This window comes from Mycteria americana, chromosome 1 (assembly GCF_035582795.1).
Source record: "Mycteria americana isolate JAX WOST 10 ecotype Jacksonville Zoo and Gardens chromosome 1, USCA_MyAme_1.0, whole genome shotgun sequence".
NCBI classification, from domain to species: domain Eukaryota; kingdom Metazoa; phylum Chordata; class Aves; order Ciconiiformes; family Ciconiidae; genus Mycteria; species Mycteria americana.
Genome location: NC_134365.1, coordinates 43,491,116 through 43,503,615, shown reverse-complemented (window position 1 = coordinate 43,503,615; position 12,500 = coordinate 43,491,116). Strand labels below are relative to the sequence as shown.

The 12,500-nt window shown below is 45.9% G+C and overlaps 1 protein-coding gene across 1 annotated transcript in view; it reads right to left on the bottom strand.

Moving 5' to 3' along the window:
• Window positions 1-9,172, bottom strand: part of NAV3 (neuron navigator 3) — a 564,703-nt gene extending 555,531 nt beyond the window's left edge. Inside the window, exon 1 of the mRNA XM_075495976.1 lies at window positions 8,883-9,172. The gene's annotated coding sequence lies outside the window, so the exon portion shown is untranslated. The remainder of the gene's footprint in view (window positions 1-8,882) is intronic.
• Between the last annotated feature and the right edge of the window lie 3,328 nt (window positions 9,173-12,500).

Sequence of the window (12,500 nt, the reverse complement as noted above, 5' to 3'; positions counted from 1 at the left end):
AAATGAAAATTTTATCCAGAAACAAATAATTTTCCTGCTCTACCTCCCCTTCTTCTAAACAAAAAAATTCCCGAAGTAACATATTTTGGTCCTCCAACGTTCCAGTCACCCTATTAGCTTTTCCTTTTCTCAGCAGTGTTGAAACATAAATAAGTTTTCAAAAATTCAAAGGGACATTTCAATGTTCAGAATCAAGGGAGCTTTATTTAATCAGCCTAGCTTCAACTGCATTCATATCTGCTGACAAGGTCTTAGTTTCAGCCTTCTTTGCTGCTTGTCCTTTCTCTTTTTTGAAGAACTTTTCTCATTTTAGGAAAGATGGTGTTTGCTGGACAAAAGCAAGACAGGGGGAAAAATACACTTTGGTATTGTGTTCTGTGAAACCCATTTGCAGAACTTTGTCAGATAAGAAGAAAAAGAAGCAGCACCCACACCGAATACAGACAGTAAATGGGAATTCTGGATATTTCAGAGAATCATCAAAGGATGTTCCATTGAGTCACTGGAGTTGCGACTTGGAATGTTGTGCCATGACTCCCTGCTGCCATCTCATCAACACGCAGGCATGGAAGATGTACTTATGTTCAAAAAGCATCAGACAGGCCACAATGGTGGTGAACGAGTTTGGACTGGAGTTAAAACTAAAAGTTATTAAATATTTTAGAAACATAGAATCATAGAATAGTTTGGGTTGGACGGGACCTGTAAAGGTCATCTAGTCCAACCCCCCTGCAATGAGCATGGACATCTTCAATTAGAGCAGGTTGCTCAGAGCCCCGTCTAACCTGAGCTTGAATGGTTCCAGGGATGGGGCATCTACCACCTCTCTGGGCAACCTGTTCCAGTGTTTCACTACCTCATTGTAAAAATTTCTTCCTTACGTCCAATCTAAATCTACCCTCTTTTAGTTTAAAACCATTACCCCTTGTCCTATTGCAACAGGCCCTACTAAAAAGTCTGTCCCCATCTTTCTTATGTCCCCATCTTTCTTCCAGTACCCCTTTAAGTACTAGAAGGCTGCTATAAGGTCTCCCTGGAGCCTTCTCTTCTCCAGGCTGAACAATCTCAACTCTCTCAGCCTTTCCTCATAGGAGAGGTGTTTCATCCCTCTGGTATTTTTGTGGCCCTCCTCTGGATCTGCTCCAACAGGTCCATGTCTTTCCTGTGCTGAGGGCTCCAGAGCTGGACGCAGTACTCCAGGTGGGGTCTCACCAGAGCAGAGCAGAGGGGCAGAATCACCTCCCTCGACCTGCTGGCCACGCTGCTTTTGATGCAGCCCGGGATACGGTTGGCCTTCTGGGCTGTGAGCGCACATTGCCGCCTCATGTCCAGCTTTTCATTCACCAGTACCCCCAAGTCCTTCTCCGCAGGGCTGCTCTCTATCCCTGTATTCCCCAGCCTGTATTGATACCAGGCATTGCCCTGACCCATGTGCAGGACCTTGCACTTGGCCTTGTTGAACCTCATGAGGTTCACACAGGCCCACCCACTTCTCGAGCTTGTCCAGGACCCTCTGGATGGCATCCTGTCCCTCCAGTGTGTCAACCACACCACTCAGCTCGGTGTCATCTGCAAACTTGCTGAGGGTGCACTCAATCCCACTGTCTATGTCATTGATGAAGATATTAAACAGTACTGGTCCTAATATGGACCCCTGAGGGACACTACTCACCCCTGATCTCCATCTGGACATTGAGCTGTTGACCACCACCCTCTGGATGCGACCATCCAACTAATTCCTCATCCACCGAACAGTCTATCCATCAAATCCATATCTATTCTATTTAGAGAGAAGGATGTTGTGGGGGACCGTGCCAAAGGCCTTACAGAAGTCCAGATAGATGACATCCATAGCTCTTCCCTTGTCCACTGATGTGGTCACTCCATCATAGAAGGCCACTAGGTTGGTCAGGCAAGACTTGCCCTTGGTGAAGCCATGCTGGCTGTCTTGAATCACCTCCCTGTCCTCAATGTGTCTTAGCATAGTTTCTAGGAGGATTAGTGTTGGGCAGAGGGAGGAAGGAAAAAAAGCTAAACAGCCATTGCTTTTATTTAGAAGTCATTCATGATCTGGGCACTATATTCTGCAAACAATAAAAATCTCAGCAGGGTGGTTTTAAACTGGTATCTGAACACTTGGGACTGTTTATTTCTACCCAGCTGTCCAGCTTGAAACCTGCTTATCAATGCAGAGCTTCTTTGCTTCATTGCTGAAATTATCTCCAATGCACTGCCAAAATAATCACAATGTTGTGACAGTCTGTGAAGGTTTGCCTTCATTACGTCTGCATCACGGTGACACGGAACCACCGGACTGCTTTGATACTCAAGAGAAAGGACAACAGGTTACACAAACAGTGTTTTCTAGCAACAGAATAAAAATAAATTCCTCTCAGACCCTCCAAAGTAATGGCCTAGTTCACTTATTACTGCTCCAGAATTAATTGCTATTAGTTTTTTTTCCTTAAAACTGGTTCCCGCCCTCCCTTCATAAGCAGCCTGCATCCCAAGACAACACCTTGAAAATGCACTGTGCATCAGTGCTGATGTAGTATACTCTACTTTCTTTCACTTTTACTCAGTCTTACTGTGGCAACTCCTACATACAAAGTTACCCCTTTCTTATATTCTTCAGAATTATATTTTCCAGCTTCCTCAGAGGTATCTTAAAGAAATCATTTCCCAAAACATATGAGCTCTACAGGAGTTTGTATCTGTGACATGCAGATAAAGCTTCAAAATTAAATAATAGTGATTTTACTGGAGTCTTATATTGCCTCATAGTTTGTAGTGTAACTCAGTGCCTTATGCATATTGAAATGCTTTTAAATAACTAAAGCAATTCTGCAGTGTATATTCCAAGATATATTGACTCTTGCTTTAACTATTTTGGCGGTTCGGATGACTAATCAGCTTTTTCTGTTGCAAGTTAAGACTTTCTGTAAGGATATTTGGATTTGCTACTTCCAGGAGAGCGATGCTGCATGAATTTGCAGTGTCCTTAAATAGATCATAGCAACCCTTATCTTCTTAGGTTCTTCTGCAAATTCATCAGCTGCTCCTTCAACAATTTTTAACTGCTGGTTTGTCAAGGTTATTTTAAATATTGCCAATTGAATGTATTTCCCCCTGCTGTACTAATTTTTATGGCTTAATAACAAAGCATTAGGACATAGTCCAAAGACCAAAGACGAAAGTTTTATAGTCCAGCTGGAGTTTTACCATAAAACCTGTTCATCTGCAGTAAACAGAATTCTTCATAATGAGCTATTAGACAATTTTGTTTTCAACATGCTCTTCCAAATTGCCATGCTACCTAGGATCAGTTTTCTGACTAACTTGACATTATATAAAACGGAGGCAGACATGGACCTCTATTTAAAAGCCAGGTGGAACTGAGCCTACTGGCCAAAAAAAGCTAGATGTTACACATACACTTGAGAGAAAGTAACATTTCACTGTATGAGGTAATTGACATCATTGTGAAATATAGCCAAATATGAGCAAAACAGGTAATTGCACTATAATTTCAGATTTGTAACTGTAAACTTGATTAATGCTTCATTTACAGATTGTACCATCTTCCTTGCAGAAGATATTTCTTCCCAAACCTAAAACAGTGATTCTCCTAGACTTCAGCAAACCATTTTGTTTCAAACAGCATCCATCATGTTGCCAATGAAAATGTCAATAGCACAGAGAGAAGCAGCGCATTTATCTAATTTTTCCACATAGAAGAAGGTATAGATGTAATAAATCTAATATGAAAAATATCTCGTGTTGTTTTTATGGCACGTAAACACATTTGATATATTTTCCCTCCAAATCAAATTATTTAGAACACCGCAGGATATCCCACTTAAAAGGACTCTAGGATTACATTTTATTTCTCTACAGGCATGGTTCTGAATATTCAAAAAATCTCAAGTTTTCTATTTGTCACTGCCAGAAGATTCATTAAAATCTGGTGAAACAACAACTGCTTCTATTTCTGTCAGCTCTCAGTCAAGCATTCTTTCTTATGATCTTTAATAGATCTTAGGCTTTTTTTAACTTTACGCAAATGTTTGTCTGGTTCAGTATAAACCTTCACTTTCTTTACTAACACTATTACTTCACCAGCTTTCAGTTACTACTCAATTATTTTCAATGTTTCCATCTAAAAGGTATCACGAGTGGGCTACTCTCCAAGCACCAACTGGGACCACTTCTGTTTCAAATTCCAGCTTAGCGCCCACTGCTGCAGTACAAGTAAATCAACCAGTGATGACTATATTGTGATATAACAGAATACAATTATTATTTTTTAAATTAAGTTCAGAGATGGAAAGTCATCAACATATCAGTAGACATAATGGCATGACCTTATTTTTCTTACTCACATTCCTCTTCTGTCTCTTGGAATTAGTCTAGAAGGACGTTGCTGTCTCATTTGAAACAGGCCTACTGACATAAGTGTCTGGACGTGGAATACATTTGCTCTGCGGAGCCATGAGCCTGACTGAGTTCTCTAGACTCCACTTCAACACAAATAGTGTGAACCAGCCACTGCAGTAAGAGACGTTTACTGGCCTATTCCTGAAAGACCTGTACACCTTCTCCTTTCACAGAAGTTAACAGAGTTAAAGCTCATCAGGCCTCAGGATCAGCTGGCTCCACTTCACACAAATCCCTGAAAGAAGCCACTTTTGCCTACATTTTCCTGACTTGCACGTACATAGTTACGTAGAAAGGAGCGTTAGTGCTTGCACCATCCAACACTGAGCTCCTCAGAGGACACCCGATTTGTGTGCAGACAACCGCGTGAATCAGTGCTCCAAGTAGCCAGTGAGGACCAAGAAGCTCTGCCAGAAGAAGGACTGGCTTTTTAAATGCTTCCGCCCTGCACAGGGTTTCTGTGATGCCTTGAGATAGTCCAGCTCCAGAGGACTGGAAGTGCAGGGCACCAGGACAGGTGAGCCTTGGAGGATGCTCAGAGATGGGATTCAAAGCCGAATCCTGGTCCACTAATGTCCAGCTGAGAAGAGAGGCCAGCTCACACTCCCATTACCCTATCTGTCTTTGTTGGGTTAACAGAAGAAGGGCGTCACATTTGTCACTCAATTAAATAGATATTATTCTAAATATAGATGGAAAGTGGGAAAAAACAACTGAGTAAAGAGGTGCTGTTTGTATGCAGTCAATTTCAAGAGTAAAAAAGAAACATTAAAGAAGATTAAAAGCAAAACATACAGCAATTACCATTACATATTACATCTTTCTACAAAATGTTTCTGCAAGGAAGTTTTACCATAGTATTTCTTATAACCATTGTCAGGCAAACACTGAGCATGCGGGTAAGGCTCTGATTTTACACCAACAAAATCTCAAGTATTTTAATGGAAAGCACAGTGTTGGATCCTTGCAATGTATATTATACTGACTAGCATAAGCTGGATGCAGAACATAATCAAAAACACAGTAGTATTTTTGCCCCCAACTTGCTTGTTTCTCTGGTATTATACATGAAAGTTTATCTTAAAGAGATAGGAGCCAGTTCTCAGAAGCCAGCATCCATCTGTGGCAACAACTTTCCATGCATACACTTATCTTTGCAGTAATAACTGATCTACATATAAACAAACCAGTTCTGTACATGCAAATTCTAACAGCTCTCAGGCACATTGCTTCATCAACACGTGCAGGCAATACCACAGGCAGCTAGTACAAAAAAATGCGCACACATCAGTGCAAGTCAGATTCCCTATTAAAAAGCAGCTACACATCTCCCAGCCCATACACCTCTGATCCATCTCAATGTGGAGCTTAACTGCAAAATTTAGCAGGAATTAGATAAGAAAATGAGAAGTTCTGTATTATCGCATCCCTGCGCTACCAATCAAACATAATGAATTTTTGATCCTCTGTAGTATAAACCACATTAATGCTAGCATCTAAAGCAAACATTCCCAGACTCCGAAATACAGCTGTAAATATTCTTGCCCAGGGTGCTGGTCTTGGTGGCAATTTCTGGCATTGATTCCTCTCTACTTTTCCTAAGTCCATACCAGTCAAATCTGGGTGAGACAATAGCTTCATGAAGGATTGTGTCAGTTCCTATGAATTATTGCAGCTAGCTGCTTAAGCGACGTAAAACTGACATTATTTTTACAATTCTCTTAAGCTGAAATTGAAACTAATTTCAGCTATTCTCTCACAGTATTTTTAATTGGATCAATATCATTCAGCCATTTTGAAAACTGTTATGACACACATAAACTAATACATATGTCGCATGAGCATACTCTTTAATATAGGAGAATAAAGGTTATGCTGCAACTCTTTTTTATATGCATGTACCATTAAAGTGTTTATTCGAGGAGTCCAAGAGGGCTGTAGGTTCCCTCATTGTACTGTAAGTGTTTTGTATGGGATGCATGCTCCCTGCGAGGTAACAGCTACACATCTCCTGCACTTTAATCCATACTGTGACTGATGGTGACCCCTCCTCACAATGCACTGCAACGTTCACTGGTGAAAATGCCCTACGACTGCTCTGAATTTGCCCCCCTGAAGTCATATTACCGTAGGGGTGTTTGATTTTAACTGTGGGAGTCTAGGCTAGACAGAATGTGAACTCAGGAAAGTGAGTATATTAAAAGGTTCCTCAATTCTCAGATCTGATTTTTGTTCGTATTTAAAGCCCACAGTAGGGGAAAGAGGAAAGATTATTTTTTTTTCCTTGCAGCACTTCAGAGTCAATACATCTACCAAGATACGATCTGAATTCCATTCTGATTTGCAGAATGGTTAGCTAATTGGCAAGCACATACAATTTAAGAACTAGATTTCGTAGATTAAACTCATTACTTCAAGCTTTTTATGTTCGACTCCGAGTCCCCGCATAACCTCTTCCCCTGCTGATTATCTGCCCTGCTCCCTTTTCACGCTGCATTCCCCCGCTTCGGCGCTGGATCCGTCTCCTTCTCCAGGAAAGGTTGCCTCACCTGCCCCCGGTGCCTCCTCCTGTCCAGGCTCCCTCTCTCGCAGCCCCGGCTCCTCATACCGCTGCCACCGAAGGCTCGACCCGAGGGTTACGACGGTCCTCCCTGAGCCACCAGCACCTCTGCACAAATTACTTGTCTCACTGAACTGTTACATTTCCCAGAATGAAGCTAGCTATTAGGCGGCAGCGGAGCTGGCTGTTGATCTGTGTTACCCTCCAGCTGACTGCCTTTTTAGCATGCACGATCTTCAGGCCACAGACTACGCCTTTCTTTTGTGTCTGGAAAGCCGGTAGCAGTTGCTGGGCACTAGGAACAAACCAACCTTTGTACTGGGAGCTACAAAAACTCTTCTCACCTAAGAGCACTGCAATCCTCGTCCACCTTGACTGAACACAAAGATTAAAAAAGGTCCGGGGATGTTTTAGGATGGGTAATCGTCTCCAAAGCAAGGCTGGGTTCCTATGTTAACTGTATGCTTATTATTTACACTGAAAATAAAGCTCATCAACAGCTTGAAGTTGCCTTCACTTTGAAAGGAATACGTCATCTTCAAATATGCAAAGCAGGTTTAATGTTGATAACCCAAGAGTTATTGACCTTGTATTTCAGCTGTTCTCAGCGTGCACTTTGGCTTTTTCTGTAATAAGATCATCTTACCACCAGATGATTATTGATCACTTATGACAGAAACAAAAAGCCTTGACCAGACTCATCTATTCATTGCGCTCAGTGCAAACCGATATAAAAAATGACAACCTCCCCCCCCCCCCCCCCCCCCCAACTGAATCGCAGGCGAAAACACCATCTAGGGATGAAACCCAGAGGGCTAGGGAAGACAGCAAGCAACAGTAAGTTTTAGCAGAGACCTGCTTGGTGGACGACTACCACCTGGCAATAGCAACGGCGCTACCAACCAAGTGCGACAGCAATTGGAAGAGGTCCTCATCACCTAACCCAAACCTGCCGGGGCCTGCCCCACGCGGCCCACCTGAGCAGGGGGAGACCGTGGTGTACGGCAGCGTGAGGAGGCTGTGGAGCAGGGCTGGGGCTGGGGGGCAGCGGGAGCCCAGCGGCAGCTCAGGACCCACGGGGCCATCGGCGCCGTTGCCAATCCAACGCCAAGGCAGTGGCAAGAAGACGCGTCCCTCATCCTCAACTTCTCCGGACGGGCCCAGGCGGGCGGGCAAGGAGCGGGTCATGGAGGCAGAAGCTTCTAGACTAACCTGCTCACAGGTTTCCACGATGTGCTTCCCCCGGGGGGAGGGGGGGGCAGACCGCGGCACCCAGCCGGGGGATGCTTTGGGCTACTCTGCCCCTCTCCTCTCCGACGCGACGGCGAGGGCTGTCCCCTGCCCGCCCCAGCGGGGGCTGCGGGGCGCTCCGGGCGGGGGGCACGGCCGGGGGTAGGGGAAGTGCGGAGGCGCGGCGGGTACCGGCCGCGCCGGGAACGGGCGGCCGGGTGGCTGCGTCCTCGCTCGCCGCAGATTTTAAGGTAAAGTGCGTGCGATTTCTCACCCTCACAAAAGGGAGGAGGAAGGAAAGATGATCAAGGAAACAAACCAGGCAGGGGAGGTGGGGGGGGGAGAAAAGGAGGGAGAAACAAAGGGAAGAATAAAACCCTCTCCGGGAACAAGCAAACAAAGAGGGTAAGAAGAGCTCGGCGCTCTCCCCGGGGGGTAACCCCCCGCCGGGCTCCCCGGCACCGCGGCACCCCGCCCCGACGTACCGCCCCCCGGCAGCCGGCGGGGCTGCGGCCGCGGCCCCGGCCCCGGCCCCGGCCCCGGGCTGCCGCCCCCGGCCGCGCACGGCGGAGCCCCGCGGGCAGGACCCCGCGCCGCTGTCGCCCGTGGAAGTTCGGCGGCGCGGAAATACCCCCGCGGGGTCGGGGCACCTTACCTGCCGGCTGGCACTCCTCGGGGAGCGGGGGGAAGAAGCGGAAAAAAAATGGGGGGGGATAAAAAAATTAATAATAAAGCCACCCCAGTTTCCGAAATTGCACCGCTCGATCAGGTTACTATGGAAATCATCGCGAGGAGGCAAAAAAAAAAGCCAGAAGCCACCCTCATCCTCTCCGCCTCCGCGAGGGACCGCGGCGCCGGGAGCCGCTGCCTCCGCGGGCGCAGGGCTGCGCGCTCCCCCCCGCCGGCCGCGGGCTGCTCTCCGCCGCCGCGCACCGGCAGCCGGCCCCGGCCCCAGCCCCGCGCCGCGCCGCGCCGCCAGCGGTGCTGCCCCCCGCCGCACAGCTGGAATTTAAAGGGGCCGTGCTCGCCGGGCGCCGCTGCCCCCGCCGCCGAGGGCCGGCTGGGTGTGCCTTTTTAACCAAAAGTTTCCCGCGGGGGCCAGGCGCGGATGCGCTGAAATACGGGCATCCGCAGGGGCACACGGGGGAAAGGGAGCAAAGTATTTGCTGTGCGTAGCCCTAGGCGTTATGAATTCTCATATGCGTAACAGCCGGATCCAAAGGCCTCCGCAGGGCTCGGTTGCAATGAGCGCTGTGCGCAGACATGGATAAGAAGCAGCAGCCCCGGCCTCTGAGAGCTTGTAATGTAAGCGGTGAGGACAGACAAAAGGGAAGAAAGGGTATAAAATGCATGAGGAGGGGATGAAAACTTCCTACTCTCCCCCCCCCCCCCCCCAGTCCGGCACCTATAATTTTTAGCTGCAGCTAAAAGACTCAAAACAGACAACAAACAGTTCTGAAACAGATCATCCTCCGTGGGTTCCTTTACTCATAATCTGAAGGGCGCGTCAAGCCTCCCTGGCAGCCTGGAGGGTGGAAGCTGGACCCATTCGAAGCCCGACCATGACCACGGAGGGAGCTGTGCCAACAGCTGCCCCTCACAGGCACCAGTGGACTTTGGCGTGAGTGGGTGGACAGAGCGTGGCAGCCCTTGCCACCGCTTCGCTCTGCCCTACTCAGTCTCCACCCTCACCCCCCACGTGCTGCTCTGCTCTGTCTCACTCGTGTGTGAGCCCCCTTTCTGCTCCAGCAGTGTCAGGTCCGCGGCTGATTCAGGATCTACCACCAAAGGGATAGTTTTCGCCCACACAGAATATATTCCGTAAGTTTCTGCTGATGGGGGACCGGGCTTCTAAATTATTCCAGCTCTGAAAAACGTCTGCCTGCAGAGCACAGGGGAACCCCATCTTTGCTCTGTTGTTGCAGACTAACACCCTGTGTGCTCCAGCTCCCAGGAAGGGGAAATGTGGAGAAAAACATCTTCAGATGATTGCCTTAAACACCTATGAAGAGAAGGAGCCCTATGCTATTGCAGGAGAAAGGAAGGCAAGAGTGGGAGGGAGGGAGAGAAGAAAAAGACCAGTGAGTAAGATCCAAGACCAAAAGCTTCTGGATACCTCCCCTGGAGTAAAAATGTGAATTTCTTCTCTCTGTTCTTCCTGGAAGAGCTAGAGGAGGAAGAACACTTTGCAAGTGGTAAGTTTAGGGAAGATGTTTTGCAGTTAGTGGTCCCCATGACACCTGTGGGTCTTTGAAAAACCTTCCTCTTCCAGACTATCAGCCGGTTAGGCCTCACAGCTCTTTATTCTGCACAAATATGCAGCACTGCTGGTTGGCGTAGCTGCAGCCAAAACCGTACTTTCCAGCAGATCCTAAATTGTTCGTGGGGTTTGAGGTGAGGGAATTAGCTAGCACAGCCATGTTTGGATGCAGGAGGAAAAAAAAACAAACAAAAGAAACAAAAAACCTCTCCTACTGAGCTGTGTGGTATTTCCCCATTCCAAATAATTCCTGGCATTTCAGCTAGCCATTTCTACTTAAGAAGACGAGAGACATAAAAAATACAGCGGCTAGCAGCCTAGGGAGACCTTAGTGTTAAGAAATGAGAAAGGCTATTTAAAAGGGCTGACCAAAAGGCAGGAATTGATAGCCACGTTGTCCAGGAGTCCAGTTTTCCAAATAACTTGCAGCCATAACTTGCAATATTCCTACCAGAATAAAACAGGATGGATTTTGACCATGGTTTACAAAGCGCAATAAAACATAATGGGACATCTGAGGCTGCCTTTTCTTAAAGGTGAGGGACAAGAGGGAGGCTGAATATCTTAAAATTAGAATAACGAAGCGGTAGGTCAGTGAGAGAAGATCCCAGATGACAGATATCTTTTAGAAAAGACAGTCCCCGGAGTGGGTACCTTCAAGGTTATTTCTTTCCATGTGTGGAAGGCACAGAGCAGTGAGTTATCCGGGTCGTCTCTGTGCTGCAAGACTTCTCCCGGAAAGGTTAATTGGGTTAGAGGTGTAATTTTTATCCGGCAGAGATGTGCCAGCAAAGGCCTCTAATGTAGATGCAGTTCATATTGACAGAACTATGGTTTTGTTCGCATAACATTTTTCCCCGTGGTGTGGAGTAATTTTGTTACGTCGGTACAAAGATCAGACCTGGTGGTCCAGCCGCGTCTGCTCAGCCCCTCTGCCAGTGCAGCGCGCTGAGCCCCCATACCAAAACAGCGTGCACAAGGCTCCCACCTCCTTTTCGCTGACAACTAATCTGTGATTGCTGTTTTTGCAAAGAAAGTTTTGCAAATGGATAGCATATTTTACTGTTTCTTAGGCTCAACCACTCTGTCTTACCCTCCAAGCAGTTTTAGGAGCCTGTGTCTGATGGTGAAACAGTAACCAGTCCTCTAGTCCCCTAGGAAGGGACATTCCAGAGCAGAGAAAGTATCTTGAAACAGTTTATGCATTAGCAAGGATTTTCTGCAATGACTTTCACAGTTTTGCAGAGAAAATATCTAATTAATTGTCTATTTTTCCTTTTATTGCAAAACACATGACTAACAAAGCGTGGTGAAGAATAAAAAGGTGATTCACAGACAGCTTTAGAATAAACTGCATAGTTATATCTTTACTATATAAAACTTCATGGTTCCTTATTTAACAAAGTATATGAGAAGTTTTATTTTAAATATTCTCAAGGTGTCTGTGAATTAATTTGCAAAATTTTGAAAAGAAAAACCCCCACGTTAGTTACATTGTAATTCTTTTCTACATGAGATATAAACAAGTGTGTTGATGTCATTTACATGAGATTAAACGTAAATTTATTTCAGTGATATTTAGGATAACTGCAGCAATACAGTAATTTTAAATTGCAGTATCTTGTCTTGTGTATTTAAATGGGATCAGTTATCTTAGCTAAGATATGTGGATGTAAGTGGAATGACCAAATAATGACAAGCTTACAAAGGCAAACTAGTATATTATCCCTATGGACTGTGGACTCTCAGTTCTTTCAAAATTACATCACCATACGACATGTGGCCTCGCCACAAAGACTAAAGGAGTCTCCTACCAACCATAAAGATTTATACAATGTTGCTAGTCAAATACATTAGCACCTTTTGTATGCTAAATCCCCATCTCAGACAAAAACCTGTTTATAAGGCTCTGGAGTGGAGTCATAGCAAGAGTGGGGTGCTTCATCCCCAAAGTATGCTGTATTAAAAGCAAGAGTTTATTGTTACAGCAACATTGAAAAGTTTGAAAACTCC